The sequence below is a fragment of the Equus przewalskii genome, chromosome 19, assembly GCF_037783145.1.
Source record: "Equus przewalskii isolate Varuska chromosome 19, EquPr2, whole genome shotgun sequence".
NCBI classification, from domain to species: domain Eukaryota; kingdom Metazoa; phylum Chordata; class Mammalia; order Perissodactyla; family Equidae; genus Equus; species Equus przewalskii.
In genome coordinates, this window is record NC_091849.1 from 20,625,366 (window position 1) to 20,648,505 (window position 23,140).

The 23,140-nt window shown below is 36.2% G+C and overlaps 1 long non-coding RNA gene across 5 annotated transcripts in view; it reads left to right on the forward strand.

Moving 5' to 3' along the window:
- Nucleotides 1-22,528, forward strand: part of LOC103555097 (uncharacterized) — a 363,041-nt gene extending 340,513 nt beyond the window's left edge. For 4 of the 5 annotated variants that reach the window (XR_011529647.1, XR_011529644.1, XR_011529643.1 and 1 more), the window contains one exon: nucleotides 21,973-22,528. This is a non-coding gene — a long non-coding RNA (uncharacterized lncRNA). The remainder of the gene's footprint in view (nucleotides 1-21,972) is intronic. The other variant, XR_011529646.1, reaches the window with a different exon arrangement.
- Nucleotides 22,529-23,140: the final 612 nt, after the last annotated feature.

The window sequence follows — 23,140 nt, forward strand, 5'->3', positions numbered from 1 at the left end:
AGAGAAGGCTATTTTTCTCTAACCTTCAAGGGTAGAAATGATCCTGTTTTACAGGTGAAGGCATTGAAATCAATTCTTCACAATCTGAAGTTGTTAAACCACAGAACTGGTATTAAAATTTGGGTGGCTCTCTCCTATAATCCACATTCTTCCTGTGTTGCTGCATCACTTGCCAAGTCCACACACCCAGGGCCCATTAGTTAAAATAGGAAGTGGGCATGAAACCTCAGCTTAGCTTTGGACCACTGTGACTTTGAACCCCAGTTTGTTTTTTTTGTTTTTTTTTTTTTTTTGAGGAAGATTAGCCCTGAGCTAACATCTGCTGCCAATCCTCCTCTTTTTACTGAGGAAGACTGGCCCTGAGCTAACATCCGTGCCCATCTTCTTCTACTTTATATGTGGGATGCCTGCCACAGCATGGCTTGCCAAGCAGTGCCGTGTCCACACCTGGGATCCGAACTGGTGAACCCCAGGCCGCCGAAGCAGAACGTGTGGACTTAACCACTGCGCCACCAGGCCGGCCCCTGAACCCCAGTTTTTTAATAAACTGACTTTTTTTAACAAAAAATATTCTTGAGGGAAGAGATGCTAGTAGTCAGGTTATTGAGCACACCTTTACTAAATATCCAGAAAAGAGAATTACTGAGATGACATCAGCTATAAAATAAGGCTGTTTTCTCAAAGAATTATTTTTGCTTCTAAGCTTATGTACTGGGAATTTTAGATACAGAAATAAAATTCCAAGTATTTTGGAATCATAAACCCATGCCTTTCTGCATTTTTTTTTCCTTCCTTCACTCAAGCAGAAATTCAGCAGAGTCTTGCAGTCGAAGAGCACGTCTCGTGTTCATAAGGCCGCCACAGGCCGGCTTACTGAGCAGTGTGTGGCAGTGGAAGGAATGTGGTGCTGGATGTGCAGCCACTGGGACTTTAATCCCTGGTCTGACCTTAACCGGTCCTGTGACTTTGTACAACTCCCTTAACCTCCCTCAGGGCCATCCTTTGATCCTGCTTTCCTTATTAGAGTGGGGATAAAAACAAAGCGAATTTCAAAGTTGAAAGAGAGTTAAAAGATAATCAAGCCCAACCTGCTCATTTTATTGGTGAGAAAAATCAAGCCTAGTGATTTGCTCAAGGTAACAGAGCTAGACAGAAGCAAAACTGTGCCTTGAAACAGTCTTCCTGACTCAGAGATTAGTGTAATGCCCCATCACGATTACGTCCATTCGATAGCTGTGAAAGCACCCCAAGGATAAACGCACCTTAGAAATAAAGTGTTGTTATTGATATTTCTTTGTTAAGATACATGTAAATATTGTATGCATATTTTTACTTAGATAATGTAAGTCTTCTGGATTATAAGATGTATACTAAGGTTTTATGTTAAATCTATAACTATAAAGCCATGTGTAGGTAACCATCTATCTTAGGGAAGTGGTCCCTTTGGTAAAATTCATCATTTTTGTTAATTCTCTGATCACTATACTAGAGCTTTTTATGGATTATTCTTAAGTGTAATATTCAATATATGTAATAAATTACTAGTTTCAGTGTTTCAGTTGGTGTTCCACTGGGACCTGGTTGAAAGTGTATAAAGCAACACTGCGCAGTGTTGCATTTTGAAATAATACAACTTTTGCAACAGTATAACTAAATATAATGGCATCTTTTCAAATATATTATTTTCTTTTTATCCTTAAAAAGCCAAAAACCATTTTGAGGTAAAACACGCTAAATGAAATTTCTTTAAGCCAAATGTATATGGGCAGCTTTTTAATTTTGGGTTGTATTTGTGTTTTGTAGACTTTATGCAAGAGCATTGCATATTTTTTAAACATCTTTATTGAGGTATAATTGAAGTACAATAAACTGTGCATACCTAAATACAATTTGATCAATTTTGACATATTTATCTACTGGTAAAACCATCACCACAATCAAGATAAAGAATATTTTCATCATCCCCGAAACTTTCCTTGGAGCTCTTTTGCAATCCTCGCCTCCTTCCAGCCATGTCCCCAGGCAACCATTGGCTTGCTTTTTCCCTAGTATAAATTAGTTTCCATCTTCTAGAATTTTATATAAATAGAATCATAAGTATATACTTTTTTTGGGTCTGACTTCTTCACTCAGCACATTTTTGAGACTCATCTATGTTATTGTGTGTATAAGAATTTTTTCTTTTTCCCCCTTGCCCTGTAATGTTCATTATGTGGTTGAATATGCCATAATTTGCTTATCTATTCATCTGTTGGACATTCGGGATAATTTCCAGTTAATGGCTATTACAAACCAAGTTGGCAAATCTTTGTGTTCGTGTGTTTTTTCATGGGTAAATGCCTAGAAACTGGAATGGCCGCGGTATGTGATGTGTGTATGCTTAACATTTTATAAAGCTGAAGAAGAGTTTTCCAAAGTGGTTACCCCATGGTATATTCTCACCATCAGTGAATGAGAGGTCTGGTTCCTCAAAATCCTTGTCAGAACTTGGTCTGGTCAGTCTTTTTAGTTTTAGCCAATCTAAAGGATGTGTGGTGTCATTTCATTGTGTATTTAACTCACTTTCCTCTGAGGACTAATGATTCTTGCACCTTTTCATGTGCTTTTGGCCATTTGCCTATCTTCTTTTGTGAAGTCTGTGCAAACCTTTTGTTAATTTTCTCTTTTAAAAATGGATTATTTCTTACTATTGAACTGCAGGAGTTCTTTTTATAAGATTTTGAAAACAAGTCTTTCATCTGATGTTCTGTTAAGAAAATGTTCTTCCTGAATATGGCTCATCTTTCTTTCTCTTTTTTTTTTTTTTGGTTGTATTTTTCCAAGAACAAAAGTTTTGAATTTTGATGAAGTCTGATTTATCAATTTTAGTTTTCATGTTTTGTATTTCTTGTGTGCATTCTATCTACAAAAACTGCCTACCGTGAGATTACAAGTATTTTTTCCTATGTTTTCTTTTAGAAGTTTTATTGTTTTAGGTTGTACATTTAGGTCTGTGATCCATTTTGAGTCAATTTTTGTGTTGAGTGTGAGGACAGTCTTGTACTTTTTTCCCCTTAATTTTGATTTCCAGTTGATCCAGCATCATTTGTTGAAAGGACTTTCTTTTCCCCATTGAATTGCCTTGACACAGTTGTGAAAAATCAGTTGACCCTATACGTGTGGATCTATTTCTGAACACTCTATATTTTGTTCTGTACATCTATACCTTTATCTTTTTGCCAATAACCTACATTCCTGGGGTTTATAGTAAATCTTGAAATTAGCTTTATGGTAAATCTTGAAATTAGGTGAGGCAAATTCTTCAGCTTTTAACTATTTAGGTCCTTTGTATTTCCAGATTAATTTTAGAATCATGTTGTCAATTTCTACAAAGGAAAACCTGGTAGATTTTGTTTGGAATTATACTGAGTCTATAGATCAGTTTGGGGAAAATTACCATCCATGGATAGGGTACATCTCTCCATTTATTTATGTATTCTTTAATATAGCAATGTTTTGTAGTTTTTAGTATAGAGGTATTGGATATCTTTTCTTGGATTTATTCATTGGTATTCTTTTTTCCCCCTGCTGTAAAAAGGATTATAAAAAATTCGTTTTCAACTTTTTGCCACTAATATATCAGTATAGAATTACTTTTTTTTGTATTTATCAGCACCTGCTATTGCTGAATCTTTAATTAGTATGTGTAGATTTTTATGGAGTCCTTGGTATTTTCTAGCTAAACAATCATATCATATACAAATATTGGCAGTTCTACTTCTTTTTTGACTGTTATTCATTCATTTTTTTCCTTGCGTTAGTGCCATGGCTAAGACTTGCAATAAAATATTGAATGAGTGTATTGAAAGCAGATGTTCTTAACTTGGTCCTTATCTCATGGGGAGAAGCTCAGGTCTTCCACTAAGTGTTATATTAGCTCTTCGTTTTTCCTAGATGCTCTTTGTCAGTTTAAAGGTGTTCTCCACTATTCGTAATCTGCTCAATTTTTTTTTCGTTTAAATCATGGAGTGTTGAATTTTGTTAAATGCTTTTCTTTTTTGCCTTTATTGAAATGATCATATGTTTTTTATCCTTTTTTCTATTAATATAGTAAAAGACATTGATTTCTGCATGTTAAACCAACCTTGCATTCCTAGGAAAAGCTCCCTCGGTTATGATATTGTTATCAAATGTAATTTAATCATATATATATGTATAAAACATTTGTTAAGGATTTTTACATCTATATGAGGGATATTGAAGTATTTTCTTCTTTTTACAATATCTTTTTTAGATTTTGGCATTAGTGTTCTGCTGGCCTTATAAAACCAAGTTGGGCAGGGATCCCAAATTCTTCATTTTTTGAAGATATTTATGTAAGATAAGCGACTTGAGAGTTTGCCAGGATTCACCAGTAAAAACATTTTGGCCTCGGGTTTTCTTTTAGAGAAGGTATTTGATAATTTAATTTCATATATATATATTCCAGTTTTCTATTTTCTTTATGTCAGTTTTGGTAAATTGTATTTTTCAAGAAGTTTGTCAGTTTCATGTAGTTGTCACATATTTTAGTGTAATGTTGTTATGTTATCTTACCATCCTTTTAAAGTTTGTTGGGTCTGTGTTTTTCATTCCTGATAGTCATTTGTGTCCTCTCTCATTTTCTTGAACATTCCAGCCAGGGCTTTGTCAATTTTGTTGATCCTTCCAAATAACTAGCTATTAGATTTTGTTTGTTTTATTTTTCACTCATATTTGCTCTTTACTGTTTTCTTCCTTCTACTTACTTTGAGGTTAATTTGTTCATTTTTTCAGATTTTATGATGGAAACTTAGGTCATTAATTTTATATCTTTCTTCTTTGCTAATACAGCATTTAAAGTTATGTGTTTCTCTCAAAGCCCTTCTTTAGCTTCATCCCACAGCTTTTAGTATGTTGTATTTTTGTTGTTATGCAGTTCAAAGTAATTTCTTATTATCTTGTGGATTTGTCTTTTATTCATGAATTATTTTGAAGTGTATTATTTAATTTACAGATATTTGGTGTTTTTCTAGATATGTTTTAATTTAACTATGTCATGATCAGAGCATACATTCTGTATGATTTTGATTATTTTTAATACTGAGACTTTGTTAATGAACCAGAGCATGGTCTATCTTGGTGAATGTACCATGCATATTTGAAAATAAATGTGTATTCTCAAGTTGTTAGATGCATTCTATAAACGTTAATTAGACCAAGGTAGTCTGTTTTTGACATCTTTGATATCTTTGCTGACCTTTTTTTAAGGAGGGGAATCTAGTTTTTCTGTGAGTTACTCAGAGTGGGGTATTAAAATCTCTTATCAGGAGTGTGGACTTAGTTATTTCTTCCCTTAATACTGTCAATATTTGTTTTAAATCTTTTTAGGATCTATTAATTAGGTACATTGACATCGATAATTGTCTGTATGGTGAATTGCCTCTGTTATAATTTGAAATACAGGCATACTTCATTTTATTATGCCTTGCTTTATTTCACTTTGCAGATATTGCATTTTTTTTGCAGTTCCTCCACCAGCAAAAAGATTTTGACTTGCTGAAGGCTCAGATGATGGTTAGCATTTTTGAGCAATAAAATATTTTTTAGTTAAGGTATGTGCATTGTTTTTTTAAGACATAATGCTATTGCACGCTTAATAGACTACAGTATAGCATAAACATAACTTTCATATGCACTGGCAAACCAAAATATTCATGTGACTCACTTTATTTCAATATTCACTTTATTGCAGTGGTCTGGAACTGAACCCAAAATATCTCCGAGACATTCCTGATTCCTTTTAATCTCTGGAAATACTCTTTGTCTTGCAATTTGTTGTCTGATAGTAAAGTTTCGTTTCATGCTTACTAACCGCATAATCTGTATTTTTCCGTTCATTACTGTAAACATATTTTCTTTTTTTTTCTGTCTTCTTTTCCAAAGCCCCCCCGTACATAGTTGTATATTCTAGTGTAGGTCCTTCTAGGTCTGCTATGTGGGATGCCACCTCAGCATGGCTTGATGAGTAGGTTCTAGGTCCGTGTCCAGGATCCAAACGGGCGAAACCCGGGGCCACCAAGGCAGAGGGCGCAAACTTAACCACTCAGCTGTGGGGCTGGCCCCCTAAACCTATTTTCTTTATATGTAAAGTGTTTCTCGTACAGCTAATATATAGTGGTTTGTGTTTTTATATCCACTCTGCCAGTCTTTGCCATTGAATTAAAGTCTTTAGACTATGGTTGAATTTAGGTTCATCAGTAAATTATTTTCTGTTTATCTTCTCTATTTTTGGATTCTCACTTCCCATTCTCCTGCCATCTTTTAGATTATTTGCATATTTTTTCATATTCTATTTTATCTAATGTGTATATACTGTCTAAATCTCTTTGTATTTTGTTTTAGTGTTTTCTCAAGGAATTACATTAAATACCAAATATTTCCGTCTATGAAGTTTGATACCGTACCACTTCACAAAAAATGTAGGAAAGTTTCATGATATAAATTATCCCCCGCTAACCCTTATGTTATAGCTTTCATATCTATTATATCTACATACATTGAAAATCCCACCAGTTAATAAAATAATTTTTGTTTTAAGTAGTTATACGTATTTTAGAGAACCTATAAAAGAAAAATAATCTTTTCCATTATGCAAGAATTTACCATTTCTGTTGCTCTTCTTTCATTCCTGAAGATCCCTGGTTCCCTCTGGTGTCATTTTCCTTCAGTGTGCAGAACTTCCATTACCATATCTTATATATCAAGTCTCCTGGGGATGAATTATCTTATTTTTCCTTTATCTGAATATGCACTTCTTTCACTTTCTGTAGAATATTTTCACTAGTTATAGAATTCTGGGTTGACATTTCTTTTGGTCCGTAAAGATGTTGTTCTGCCATTGTGCCTCCACGGTTTCTGATGACAAATCTGTGTGTAATGGGCCATATAGATCTAGCTCTTTTCAATAATTCTTTCTTTATAAGTATTTTTCACCAGTTTGACTATGATGGGTCTGGGTGTCGTTTTCTTTGTTCTTGTGGATCACTGAGCTTCTTGAACTATAGATTAATGTATTTAACTAAATTTGGAAAACATTTGGGCATTGTTTATTAAAACAATTTCTTTTCTCAAAAACTGCATGATCTCACTTATATGTGAAATCTAAAAAAGTTGACTACTTAGAAGCAGAGAGTAGATAGTTGCCAGGGATAGGGAGGTGGGGGGAAATGGGGTGATGGTGGTCAAAGGGTACAAATTTGCAGTTATGTACCATAAATAAGTCTAGAGATCTAATGTACAGTATGATAACTATAGTTAGTAATACTATACTGAATACTGGAAATTTGCTACGAGAGTAGTGACTTTTAGAAATCATTTCACTATGTATATGTACACCAAATCATCATGTTGCATACTTTAAAATAATACAATTTTTACTAAAAAATTTTCTTTCTCAATCTCTTTCTCCTCTCCTTCTGGTATTCCAATTACATATGGTAGATATTTGGAAATTGTCCCACAGATCTCTGAGGTTCATTTCATCTATTTCATTCTGTTTTTCAGATTGAATCATTTGGGTTGATCTATCTCCAAGTTCTGGATTCTTTCTTGCGTTATTTCCATACTGCTATTGAATTCATCCAGTGAATTTTTCATTTTCAATTCCTGTATTTTTTGCTTCCAAACATTTCGTTTCTTCTTTATTGTTCATTTTTCTCTGTTGAGAAATTCCTGTATTTTTCTTTATTTCAAGAGTGCTTTCATTTACTCATGGAGCATAGTTATAATAGCTGCTTAAATGTCTGATTACTCCATCACCTCGATCATCTCATGGTTTTTTTTTTTTTTTCCCTTAAGACTTGACCATGTTTTCCTACTTTTTTGTATGTTGAGTGGTTTTGGATTGCACTCTGGGTGCTGTGAATATTCTGTTGTGTAGTGTCTATCCTAATATTCCTATTATAACTATCTGGAGGATGATGATGTTTATTTTAGTAGGCAATTAAGCCACTTAGATTCAGACTGTAAATTGTATTTCACCTCCTTTGGAAAGTGGTTCGGATCTCAGTTCTCTAAGCCTTTTCTATATTGGTTTGTGTCTCTGGGACATGTGTAATTCAGGATTAGAATGAGACTTGTACATAAGGCTCAAATCTCCATAGCTCCTAAAAGCCTTTGATAACCTTATTTGGTGCCTTTCCATGCATGTAAGGTGATGCTTGTTTATTCACAGAATTAAGGGATCCTTTTCTCTCACTTATCTCTGGGATTCTCCCCAAACTCTCTGGCCTGTGGGAGTCCTTATTTCTGGTTCCTCTTCCCAAAAAAAGAGAATTTATCTCAGAGTTTATCTGCTTGTGCAGCTGTCATTGCTCACCATTTTGCAACTGGGGTTTTACCTTTGGGTTCATACTGCAGGAGAAAAAAACAAAAAGAAATATGGGAAACATCACAATGCAGGTCATTTTTCAAATTTTGACTCTTTTCCAGAAGCTGCATGCTTTTGAGGTCCTCAGGTGGTTGAGATTATATATATACACACACACTCATGCTCTGCTTAACAATGGAGATACATTCTGACAAATGAGTCATTAGGTGATTTTGTTGTTGTGTGAATATTGTAGAATCTACTTACACAAACCTAGATAGTATAGCCACTACAGACCTAGGCTGTACACTACTAATCTTATGGGACCACCATTGTATATGTGGTCTGGCATTGACTAAAACATCAATATGTGGCACATGACCAAATATATATAATTTAAAGATTTTAGTTGTAATCAGAGTGAAGAATGGGTGACAGTGGGCTTACCCCACCATGACTGAACCAGAACCCCTATTGAATTTTTTTCCCCAGAAATAATTAACTGTATGTTAAGGTATAGAATCTTTCTTTTAAAATTGGCCAAACCGTTGTGACAAAGTTCTCTTCATTGTGAGTTGCGCAGAGAAGAGCAGAAATGATTGTTAAATTGTGTGCCTTAGAAACACACACATAGACAAGCAATTTGAGAAAATAGCTGCTATGAAACTTTAGATTCCACATTCCAACTATTCTTTGCATTTATCATTGTTTCAAGGGCATAGAAGGCAATACTATGTTTTCCCTCTCCACTGGGTTATTAATGATAAAATTGATTATATATGTGAAGTGCTTGGAGCCATCAGAATCAAGCTGTATATAAATTAAAGTGGTATTAATATTATAATGCACAACTAATCCTTGGATATTATTAAAGCTCCTTAGGACCAATTCTTTGTGGTGGTTTAAATATCTTTTAGTTAAGAATATATTTAAGAATAAAGAATTAACATTGGTGACAATATTTCCTGTTGTGAAATGCATATAGTAGGTCAGTGACAACTTCCTTATGAAGGTGAGTTTATATAATGATTAAATGTAAAAATCAAAGGGTAAATTACTGTATCTGAATGATGTACATTTTGAAAATAGTACAGTGTTCCTTTTCTGTTTATTTCTCAGAATAATCGGAGGCTCATGTGAATTGTGTATTGTGTATTTCTACTTGTTATTTTCGTAGGGATTAAGTAACTCTTAGGAAACGAAGAATAAGGGCAGCAAGGCCATTTCATGTAACAATGAAGTCAAGTTGTTTTTTAAAAAATAAAGGATGTATGGACATGTGATAAAGCATAAGATTTTCCATATGCTTTAGATACCCTTCTGACCCTGACTTGGATTAAGTTATTTAAATAGGGCTCAGATAAGGAGCACATTGCAGTTCAAGTGAAAGAATTTCCTAATGGGTGTTTTCCGAGCATTTATTATTCTTGTTTGCCCCTTGAAATTGTGGGTACGAAAATATAAATTCTCGAATTTATATTATTATTTGTAAAATGGTGCACTTTCTAGACATTTTGTTATATGTCAACAAGAATTTGAAAATTACTTACCTGATTAAGCTCTATTTTCTTGTATCAAATTACCTCAATATTTTGCATTAAAAAATTGAGATATAATTTGCATTCAGTAAGATGTGCACAGATCTTATGTGTAAAGCTCAATGGCTTTTCACAAATACACTTTTTATATATGTAATCCAGATGAAGATATAGAACGTTCCTATTATCTGTGAAACTTTGTTCATATCCCTTTCCTTTCAATAGCCCCCATGCTCAGCTGGAGTTAATCACTTTTTTTTTTTTTTCTGCTGAGAAAGATTGGCCCTGAGCTAACATCTGTGCCAGACTTCGTCTATTTTGTATGTGGGTGGCTGCCACAGCATGGCTGCTGCCAAGTGTAGGTACGTGCCTGGGAACCTAACACAGGCCGCCAAAGTGGAGCACTCCAAACTTAACCACTAAGTCATGGGGCTGGCCCCCGTGTGGTTAATCGCTTTTGACTTTTGTCAGCACATATTAGTTGCCTGTTCTTAAACTTTGTATAAATAGAATCATACAGTGTGTACTCTTTTACATAGTGTTTTGAGACCCGTGTAGCGTATGTATTGGGAGACCTTTCATTTCCATTGTTCAGGAGTATTTAGTATTATCAATAGGCCCCAGTTTGCTTATCCATTTTTCTCTTGCTGGCTTGCTGCCATTTTTGAGCTATTGTAAATAAAATCACTTAGAAATTTCTCGTACACCACTTTTTGTGGCTATAGTTCACATTTCTCATATTATTTAAGTTCATTATAAACTATTTTGATTATAGCAATTTGTTGAATTTTTTTTTCATGTCAACTTTTAGATGATATTATGCTATAAAAAGAAGAAATGGTCCTAAGATATAAAAGTTATAATAAAAATTTTAACTTTTTAAAAAGATGGTTCTTGCTTTTTCAAAACATAGATTATCCATATTTGGTTCTCTTGTACAAACTAAAGAAAAATTAAACTTTGTAAATCTACTAAAAACATATGGAAATTAAAACATACTACATAAATGAAATTTTGCCTTTTCCAAACAACTTGTATGAGTATTTCACCCCTCAAAGACCAACCACATGGTTCTCTCTCTTTTCTCCTGTATGCTATTTCACTATACTATATAAGAAACAACTTACGTATCCATCTCCTGAGGAGACCATAAGCTCCTGGGACACAAAGACTTTCTGTGTCACACTCCTTGCTCGTCTTCTATCGCTAGCATCTAGCACTTTGCCTGGCACATCGTAAGTACACATTGTATGTTATGTGCACTGAATAACTGCCTTTTGTCTAGGGTGTTTATTTGCCTTACAAAAGTCATTTTTGCTATGGAAACATAACACACACTTCATTTTAGCTCAGGAGTTTGCTATTCCCTTTATGTCTGAAGTCCTTTGTTTATTACACGAGCTGACTTATCCCAGTTTCCTGTTTATAGAGAGTAGGCTTTTGATGAAAATGCGCACTACCAAAAACCTATAAAAGATTTCTGTTTTGTTCGCTTGATAACGTTATGTTAAACTTCACTGATGTGTCATTGAGAAAAATAACTTCATGTGAAGACATTCTATATATATATATGCACACACACACGTACATATATATACACATATATTCTTAACTCCTCTTTGCTCCTAGGGTATGGAGTATTTAGTGCACTATATACTTATTGCATAGAATACAAACATCATTTTCTTTATCTTTTTTTAACATTGGCAAAAGACAATATCTCTTTTGCACAATTAAAAGACCTCAAAATTATGCATGATTTTCATTACTACTGGGATTTCTATGTTGAATAAAGGTCATTATTCTAATCACCTCAGACCTCTTGTTTTTTCCTCCTAATAGATCTTTGCAGTGCCCATCTGTCTATGGTTCATGGTATAACTTTTTGATAAAGGCAGGATGGCAGATGGACAGCAGGTGGGAGTTTTGCCCTGCCTCTTGGTTCAGATCCTGGCCCAGGCAGAAACTGTCAGGAACTGTCAGTTTGTCCTCACAGCTTGTGGGCTCCAGTCCTGTGTTTGGCATCCCAGCCAAGGGTCTGAACTGTTGCAAAGCTGGACCAGCTATTGGTCATTATGACTAGTTAATGGTTAGAGACTCACAATGAGGGTGGGGACACCCAGTGGGTCTGTAAAAACACTTGGGAGGAAATGTCCATTCTATTTCACTATGTCCTGCATCCTCAAGACCCCAGAGTCACCTTGTTCTCAAGATCAAAGTTGCATAATTTGGAAAATACTATTGTCATTCTAGGTATTTACATATTGTTAAAATATCTCAGTTTCCCAAAAGTCTTTCTTTCTGTATAAAAATCACACAAGGAAGCAAGTGAGAAATAGAGACAGACAGACAGTGACTTGATCCTTAAACCAAATGTTTTTGTCTAAATTGTTGGATAACTTGTCATCTTCTGGAATTCCTAAGGGTACTGCATGATTAAAACTTGGACTAATGATAACATTTTCAATGCAGTAACTATAACTCCTCCTACCAAAGTATTGAAAGACAGTTCATGAGATTGCCAGTCTTTACAAGAGGAAAGAAAGAGTCTTCTTTTTTTTTTTTTTTTATTCTGAACTATGGGCACGTACTCTCTTTTTTTGTATGTGCATAAATTTTCAGCTTCACAAGCGACTCTCTTTTAGATAGAAACCAGATTGGAGTAAACAGATGAGGCCGGGTAAATCCTCCTAATGGAGGGTAAGCCTTGGCAGTGACTATGAAGAAAAGGCAATAGTGAGTCAAATCTTATGCTGAGCTAAGAGTTTTTTTCTGACTTGTGTAGTTTCTTCAGACATAAAGGTTCACAGAGGTCATACCGTGCCTTTTCCTCAGCCGAGCAGAGTCCCAATTTTGATTAGTAACACAGGAGAGGTCATGTAAGGAATATGTGTCCACGGATATTTAAATAATTGTCCACCATAAGTATAGAAAACTGTCACCCTCTCCCTCCCAGCCATCCCGAACTTATCATTCAGTATTAAAGGAGACCCTTAGAATACTCCATTGCTTCCTTGTACTCTGAATTAAATTGAAATGTTCTGCCCTGCTGGTTAATAGTATTTCTGTTCATAAAACATATTATGACTAGATTATGACATTACGACACGTAATAATACAAATTGTTGATGTTTGAATATTTTCTTGCGTTCTGGGAGTCGACTTCCTGCTACATATGTGTAACAAATTATGTTGTTCCAAATTATATCAATAATATTGGGTTGTTATACTCAAATTGTGTTTGCATTAGTTCGAGATTCCTTCGATCTAATTTAGACATCTGGGGTGTTAACCACCATAGGACACTTTAAAACTTAGATTATAAGAAATTGCTGGGCAATCATTTATCTAAACCTTGAGTAATCTGTGCGTTATAAAATGAATATACATTGTATTCCATGTTCCATCAGATATTTTTCTTTTCAATTTTATTCTTTCATAATTTAATAAATATATTTAAGTTTTGCAAAACTCTGTGCGTATATCCTCGGGTGAGATTGTGTGTGTGTGTGTGTGTGTGTGTAATTATCCATCAGATTATATATTTGACGGGTGACCAAAGTACCTTCCTTTTGGAACCTTGCACTCTATCTGGGGCTTCTTTGAAACCAACTCATTTATTCTTTCCTTTAAAAAGAATCTTGAAGTAGAAAAAAACTTGTCACAGAGTTGCCCAGCGTGGCCTAAAGGACTGTGTTACACCCCTGCCAGCTATAAATGTACTTGAACGTGGATCTTGCTAACATGATTTCAGGTGAGGTGTGGACAGGATCTAATTAGTTATAAATCTGTAAATGCTTGAACAGAGGCTTAGCTGGAAATTCTCCATGTGACTGGTACTACGGCAACACTCTAATCCCAGAAAGCTGTCTTATCATGAATTCCCATTAGCCACGGAGTTAAGGCAAAGTCGTGAACTTGAGGAAACTAAGCAATCTCTGTGACTTAGCCAGTTAGCTAGAAGCTCCACCTTGCCAGTGCTGTCTGCTTTCCCCAGTCTTGTTCTTGCTTTGGGGAGGCAGCTTTAGATGAAAGGTTACAGCAATGAGCTGTTCTACAGAAAATTTGAAGCTGTCTTACACTGAACGTCTTCCATACACAGTTAATTTCTTGTATTTAATCATCCTTTAGATAGTATAGAGCTTATGGGTTTCAAAGTTCTTTAGCCATGCTTTATCTCTTTTGATTTTTAAAAAACGCCGTTAGGCAAGCAGAGAAGAAACTCAAAAATATCAAGAAAACAATCAAAGTTCAGCATGCAATTTGATTAATTATTGCCTTTTGGTATTGGATTATATAGTGGCAAACTAAAAAAGTCCTTACCTGCAAAAAAACTTACATTCAAATAGGCAATGCAAACGATAAACAGATGAGCATATGCTAGAAAGTCAAATTTTAATAAATGTTATCACAAATACTAAAGCAGGCAAAATTGTCAGGGAGAGGGGGTTTCTACTTTATGTAGGGTGGTCAGAGAAAGTCTCTGATTGTGTGTGCATGTATATATTTCACATTTAGCTTTTTTACTGAGATACAATTTACAGATTAAGACTCGCACAAATCTTAAGCATCCAGTTTGATGAGTTTTAATAAGTGTAACCTGCACCTCTATCAATATGTAGAACCATTTCTATTACCAGAAAAAGATCGCTCCTGCCCTTTTCCAGTCAGTCCTGTCATCATCACTTTGAGGCAACCTCTGGTCTGCCTCTTTCACCATAGATCAGTTTTGCCTGTTCTGGAACTTTGTATAAGTGGAATCATGCAATAGGCACTCTTTTGTGTCTGGATTCTTTCTTCCTCTTAAGATTTTTGGTGCTCTTCCATGTTATTGCTCTATTGTGAGCCTTTATATTGTGTTCTGTTGTCTGGACATAACTGCGATGTGTTGAGCCATTGTCCTGCTGATGGATATTTAGATTGTTTCCGGTCTGGGGCCATTATAAATAAAGCTGTTAGGCACATTTTTGTATCAGATTTTTATGTATATGTGTTTACATTTCTCTCAGGTAAATACTAAAGGGTAGGTGTTGAACTTTATAACTAATTTGCCTACCAGTTTACGAAGAGGTTGTACCGTTTTACCCTCCTACCAGCAATGTAAGAGAGTTCTGCTTTTGTCACATCTTCATCGACCCTGGGTGTTGTCAGTCTTTTAAATTTTATCCATTTAAATGGGTATATAATGGTGTCTCATGTGGTTTTGATTTGCATTTCCATATGACTAATGAGGGTGAACACTATTTCATGTGCTTATTGGCTATTTATACGTGTTCATTTGTGAAGTGCATGTTCAAGTCCTTTGCCCATATTTTATTGTATTTATTTTATTTTTTTGAGGAAGATTAGCCCTGGGCTAACTACTGCCAATCCTCCTCTTTTTTGCTAAGGAAGACTGGCCCTGAGCGAACATCTATGCCCATCTTCCTCTGCTTTATACGTGGGATGCCTGCCACAGCATGGCTTTTACCAAGCAGTGCCTTGTCTGCACCCTGGATCCGAACTGGTGAACCCTGGGCCACCGAGAAGCGGAACATGCGAACTTAACCTCTGTGCCACCGGGCTGGCCATTTTGCCCATATTTTAAATTGAGTTATCTTTTTATTATTGAATTGTATGAGTTAGATAGAAGTCCTTTGTCAGATATATATCTTGCGAATATTTTCTCCCAGTCTGTAGCTTTACCTACTCATTTTCTTAATGATGTCTTTCAAAGGGCAAACATTTTAATTTTGATGAAGTCCACTTTATAATTTTTTCTTTAATTGTCAATATTTTCTTCTACTCCCTGAGAAATTTTTCCTTCCCCAAGATAACAAAGATATTCTCTTATGTTTTCCTCCAAAAATTTTATAGTTTAGTTTTGATGTTTAGATCTATGATAGTCTACAATACATTTTTGTGTATAGTGTGAGGTATGGGTAAAAAGTTCATTTTTTTCCCCAAATAAATAGCCAATTCTTCTGACATTTCTGGTTGAGAAGATTTTCCTTTATCGATAGAAATACTTTGGAGCCTTGGTTGAAAAATCAATATTTTGGGCTTCTATTTAGGATGTATAAAGATGAAAAGAGCAATGTTCCCACCCTCACAACAACAACAAAATGGTAGAAGATTTGCAAATACATAACTTTTCTTGAACCCATAAGAGAGCTGAGGTCCCAAGGAAACCAACTAACCTGAAATCTAAGGAAGGACAAGTGCTTCTAAGCAGCAATGAGGTGTAAGCACTGGCTTACTGGAGCCAGACGTGTAAGGACACTGGTATAAAGAATTCAACTAAAATTTTTAACAAATTGCAAGAAGCCAAGTATGCAATAGCAAGAGAAGATAAAACCCCTGGGATTGTAGACACAAAGGGAATTTTCAGTCATTCCAGGGGAATGTTGGCGAAGAGCAACAAACTCTTGTCCTTAGGGTACTGGTGAAAGCTCATTGCAGCTGGAAGAGGATAGAGAATAAAACCCCTTTATTCCTGGGTGAAGGGCAGGAATGCATCGCAGGCCCAGACCTACAGGAAGGAGTGGAGCAGGACCCATGAGAAGGTTCCATTTCTAAGACCCAGGGACTCAGTGTCTGCCCAATTAACCAGAGCATCAGAGAACACACCAACTCCCACAACCTGGCCAACAAGGGCGAGTGACTAATGCTAGTATGATTCCCAATTTACAGATGGAAAACTAAGGATGAAGAAATTAAAGGAGTTGCCCAAAAATCTCACAGCCAGTAAATGGAAAAGCTGAGATTTGAGCCAAGATAATCTGGCTCCAAAGTCCTCATAACCACTGTGCATTACTGCAGAGGCAAGAGAGTTGGGATGTGGAGAGAAATAAGGCAATTCTGAACAGTAGGATGTTCCAGAATAGAGGGAAGTGCTTGAGGAAACATATGGTTTTAAGAAAGGGGTGCGGTCCACAAGGCCAAATTTAACAGAGCTGTTAAACCAGGTGAGGGACGAAAAGTGTCCATTGGACTCAGCAATTTAGAAAATAGTCTGTAAATTTAGCAGTAAGTAGTTTCACTAGAATGGTAAAGATTGAAACCGCAATCTATTGGATTCAGAAATAATATGGAGTGAAGAAGATGGATCAGTAAAACTATCCCACTTGCCCCAAATTTTGGATAAGAAGAGAAGGATTGGTGCATAGGTAGTGAGTGTCATGGGAACAGGAGTGGTTTTTAGGGATACAAGTGATTTGAATTTGTTCATGACAAAGGGAAGAAGACAGAATGGGAAAGTTTGTCATAAGAAAGAAAAATAGAGTTACAGTGGTGTAAGGAGGTTTGTTGATGTGTCTGGAATATGTATTAAGGGGGTTTTCTGAAAGTACAAATACCCTTACATGCAATCCTAAAAGATATAAAATTTGTACAGTTTCAGTATATTCGTATGTCAGATAAAACATCTATACTTAGAGATGTATATGTTAATCTCACATATGTCTTCCTTGTAATTTTGTTTCTTTGAATGAGCTAGCCAGGACAAAGTTGTTGCATCTTCGCTGGTATGTATTGATATGCACTCTGGAAGAATACAGCTTTTTGGTAATGGCGCAATAAACGACTGTCACTCTAATATGGTAATATGTAATAGACACCATAACTCATCTTCCATCTTACTTGACATAATAGAAAGTGGCTTGAAAAAAGAGAGCCCAAAGAACCAAACTGAAATTCCAGGAAGCACAAGTTTTAGGATTTCTACTATTACAGTGATGTCTTTGAAGGCAAGAACTGTGTAAACTTTCATGTCTTTATCACCATTCCTAGTGTAGTAGGTGCCTCAAAATGTCAAATCTATTGAAAGGGAGGATGCATTTATGTAAGTCTGTTACCAACATTTTAAAGCATATGGCTATTTAAACATTTTTTTATTCTACATTTGACCACTGGTAGAACCTCTAAAAATCCTGGAATTTCAACTACAGTCATGAAGTTTCAGCTGACTTGAGAGATTTAGTTATGATAGCCATTTACCTTGGTCAATCTAGAAGGCATTCCGCCTGGCACAAACGCTGGAAACATTCTTCTCTTATGCTTCTAAAGCCTCGACTGTGTCGGTAAGATCATATAGTCAGGTCCATTTCCATAATATCCATCTTATTCTAAATATTCACTCCTTCCAATAATACAAATGCAGTACATTTATTGTTTCTTAAAATGCATTTTTTACTCTAAACATATGAGATGGGTTTATTTATATCTATATCTTAAATATTAACACATATTAATGAAAAAGTAAAGTTTTTATTTGGAAATTGAATTGACATTGGGAACTTTAGGTTGGCTGTCGCAGTGGGTCACATGGAAGAACTTGGCCAAGTTTATCAGCCATATTTGGCCTAGTTTTCTGCATATGTTTGCCAGATGCAAAAGTCAGTTTATTGCTTGAGGGCACAGAAACCTGGAGGAAAGACTGGGAAATTGTGCCATTTAATCCACTGGGTGTCTTTCTTTTTGCTTAGATTTTGCCTAGAGAGGTCTGATTGTACCGGTAGAATGTAAATAGGAGAATGAGGCTTCTCTTTGCCTTTCATAGCTGCAGAGTGTTATAGATGGCTCTTGTCAAGCATTTTTGGGAGCACAGCTGTAAAAAAAAAAAAATTAAAAGTATGAGCTTTATGGTAAAATTATAGTTCTAGGTATAAATGATTAAACAAATGAGTGAATTAACAAACACATTCTTTTTATTTAGGGGGTCTCAATTCCCTGCAGAATTTATCACTTAAAATGGAACACCATGAAAATATTTGTATTCATATGAAGTTAGTCCCATATGTAACACATTTCAGAATTTTTGACAAATCAATCTCACAATTAAAGGTCATATATTTATAGCTGATTCCAACCCCAAAATGAATAGAGATGTCAAAGCGTTGAGCATATTGGTTGTTTACACATGAATAAGCAAGATGGCAGAAATTATTTTCCAGCAGATCTGGGTTTTTTGCCTTCGCCTGTTTTTGATAGTTCTTCGACTTGCAATTTTCAGAGAATATTTTCTCGTATTTATATTAGCATAATTAGCATATGTATAATTCCATAGTGGTATATGTCAATGCTCCGCCTTGGCACAGAGGAAGAATGGGTGTGGGTTTTTATTTCCCTTGCTAAAATAACTTTAGACTATTTAGTAGTTAGGGGATAATTGTAGTTTTTCTTTTTAATTGGAATTAATAGTTTTAAGTGATGGCAGTGGCCTATTGAGTTCATTTTTAAGTCAAGGATCTTAATATTCCTGGGCAGGTGTTTGAGTTTCAGGATTTGGAAGAACAGAATTCTGACACATTTGTTACGTTTTTCCCTTGACCACCTTGGGCATTTGAATAACATAGTCACTTTTTAGCTATCAAAGGAAATCTTGTATTATTCTCATAAAACCGTCACATAACCAGACACCTGAACACTAACTCAAGGTCATGACCTACCTCCAGAAGGAGTCTTCCTGTAACGATTCTCAGATAGCTGGAAAATGTCATCTTTGAGGAAAATGTTTTAATGAAGTTTACCAAATTTATTTTTTAATGCTGCTTGTGTGTGCATAGCCAACTGCAGATGCTCCAGAGAGGAGCTCTTTGTGGCGCCTTGAGACTGTTGAAACATGAAATGGCCAGTGATAAATAGGCAAGAAGTGGAGATGCGTGGCTCTCAGGTCTTCCGAGTCACTGTATATTCTACATTTCTCTTTCCCTTTGTGGTTTACAGATTTATCGAGAAGCATTTTCTTTTTTTTTTTTTTTTAAAGATTTTATTTTTTCCTTTTTCTCCCCAAAGCCCCCGGGTACATAGTTGTGTATTCTTCGTTGTGGGTTCCTCTAGTTGTGGCATGTGGGACGCTGCCTCAGCGTGGTCTGACGAGCAGTGCCATGTCCGCGCCCAGGATTCGAACCGACGAAACACTGGGCCGCCTGCAGCGGAGCGCGCGAACTTAACCACTCGGCCACGGGGCCAGCCCCTCGAGAAGCATTTTCTACTGTCTAAGTAATTCCTTGCATCCCAAAATTTGTAATGAAACTTCTACCTGTAGAATTAGTGTGAAATTCTAGTAAACATTTGAGGCATGGAAAAAATTGATTTGGAAACCCTGAAAGTCATGATATTAAAATCATACAGCGCTGGACTTGCGCAGGGGTATTATAATTACATTGGTCTGTCTTCCCCCCTATATTGAGATTTAACTAAGAGCAGGAACAATTACCTTTAAGATTTCCAATCTCTAACACAATATTTGGTATATTGGGAGTGTTCAGTAGATACTAGTTGAATGAGGAAAATGGTGAATGAAGAAGTTTAATGACTCATCAGGATTTCTCTCTTTTGTAATCTTCCCTGAAGTCATGTGGTTTTTTGCTTAGGTAAGTGGCAGGAATTCATGTCCATATATTCCCTCTTGGATTGATTGACATTGTCAAGGAACTTTTATATTAGTAGTAAAAAGAACACTGGTATTATAATACAAGTACTTAAGTTTAAATTTTGTCTTCACTGCTCACGTGCTGTGCCTCACTGCAAAAATTATTTATTTTCCCTGAGTCTTCATTTCTTCATCTATAAAGTGGGTTAATAACATCTACTCCATGTGATTGTTATTTCACGAAGTTATCTTTCTTCTTTTATTCAAGGAGCTCTTGAAATCTCCCCTAATCTTAAACCGCCTAGCTTATGTGGTAAGGATAAAATTTTGAAATATTTAATGAGGCTTTTCAAAAGTTCCCTGTAAATCTTGTTACCCTGCAACTGCCACATTCATGGAATCAATGGCCTTTATTGCTTTAGGCGTGGGGCAAATGCAGTCTAGATTCTAGAACAAATGTGTCATTGTGCAGTTGTCAGAGAAGTTCTTATACAAGCCCAGATTTGTTGAAAATGCTAAAGCTTCCATTTATTGAGAAGAAAGCCTGAGAATCTAAGACTAGAGCTTTTAAAAGTGAGACCCAACTACATAGGAAGGGAAGCCCCCCACCCTGCCCCCAGTATTGCAGAATGATGCTTGATGAGAGATGGAGGATGTGGGCGGAAAGCAAGGCGATTTAAAAAGTAAACAAGAAGGTTGAGGAGGGAGATGAGAGCAAAGGAAGCTGTGTCAGCTTTCCCCTCTGGAACCCCAGGGAAATGCCTCTTGGGAATCTCTAAACCACCTTGGCATGGGCAGTAGAGTTGAAAAGTGGTCTGTTGAGAAAAGGCCATTTTACTCACCTCTCCTCCAGGTACCTGATGTCTTAGAATTGGCCCAGACGTTCTGGTGGGGCGGAGATAATGAACTGAGCTTCTAAGTGGGAATCAACACACCTCACAGGAGTCCCAGTATCACAGATCAAGGGGCAGCTGTGGCAGAGGCTTCAGGGTGCCCCTCTCCACCTGGGGTCCTGGCAGTGGATGCAGCCAAGTCTCTGAGATGAAGAGTCTGGTTGATCAGGGGAGAGGGCCAGAAGCAATCATTGTCCCATGTCTCTATTGAGAGGACCACCCCGGAAACTTCAGAACCAGATATCATGGAGGTAGGGACCAGAGCCCAGACACCAGGCCGGATTAGCTCTGCCTTACTCAGGATGTAGCAGCCCACCCAGGAAGGGCCATCTCTGAAGCAGACATTCCGCCCCCGCCACCACATAGTACATAAACTTCTTCTTGGGGAGATGCCAGGATGTCAGGAGAAGGGGGAAGGGAGAGCAAAACCAGAAAGACTAAACATTTTCCCCAAATTGACTATTTTCTAAAGAACCTCAGTTATACCAAATGAACAAGCTTTAAATTTTTATTTTGCTTCATTACCACCAAGTGTGAATGAAGACTTTTGAGCAAGATGAAGTCAATTATGTGATGGGATAAACAATTTTTGAAAAAATTAGTTTTTGCCCATCTGTGTTATAATGAGTAAATTTCAAATCCACCACACTAGTCTGCCTTCCTCTTTGTTTATAACTTACGTATGTATAGCGTTCTCAGTTACAATTTTTGTGTTTGTAACATTTTGTGATGTGCAGAATGCTTTCACATATACCCTCTCATCTGTTTCCTACCATAACACACTGAGGTAATGTCCATATTATTATGCTTATGTTTCAGGTGAGGAAATTGAAGATTTGTCCAAGAGCAGAAAGCTGATGAGAGAGAGAAAGAAGAAAGAGACCAGCTTACAGCTCAAGTCCTCTTTCTATGCTCTGGAATCACCATAAATGCTACTCGCTTGGACCTCGTTTTGTTTCTTTCTGGAACTCTGTACTCTGTTTGCAATGGTATGGTTAGTTGTTAGGACCGCTTATGTGTATTTTTTTTTTAATTTAGAGAAATATTGCTGCAAAGCTTTTCCAGGATGTATTTAAAAAGGAGGTATCCTCTGGTTATCTAGCATTCAACTGATTCTTTCAATTTGGTTGGTTTAGTCAAAGTTTGAGTAGAAGAGTCTGTCTAGGTAATGGTTTTTGAGGACACTTGGGCAAAACAAAAAAAAATAGCCTATGGAAAACTCATTCTGATCATTTCATACCTAGGAAAAATGCAGAGAACAATAAAAATGAGTCAATATTTTATAAATTCAAGGCCAGTATTCTATGTCAATGTCAATGGTGTATGAGTTCCAGAGGATTTGTGTCACTATTAAATTACAAATGATTTGCTCTTATTTGAGGTGTAGTAGATTTAGCCGTATAATGGATGGAAACAAACAGAATACAAAGGATAGAGAGCAAACCTATTTTGTAAGGCAATTGCAAGCCTCTTATGAGCTTCAGTACAAAGGAATAGAGACCATCTCATCTCTTTGCTATTCATTCATCTTTAGCATTAGTGAACTCATGGCTTGTATTCTTGACCTTGACCTAGAGCCCTGAAGCGCTTCCTGTCTTTGCCCTGCTTCAGCAGGTACATTTCAGGAGAGTGAGCATGTATTACCTATCTGTAACCCAGATCTCAGGTAGATGGGTGCTATTAGAACTGGGAGAGAGCTGTCATTTGATGTTCAAGGATTTCCCACTTTTGTATATGTTTGCATACTGTATGTTACCTTTCATTTTAAGCTTTTTATTCTCACTATTCAAGCTAGTTGAATTTGTTGAGCTATTGTTCATAATTGTAGAAATAGATCTGTAGAGCTTTCTTCAATGACCATTTTCACTGCTAATGTATTTTGTAACCAGCCAGGTTTATGGAAAACCCAGTTTTCATGTTTTTCTGAGAGGTACATGTCAAAGAAGGTTTTTCATTCCTTGCTTAGCAATTTTTAGTTTCCACCAGA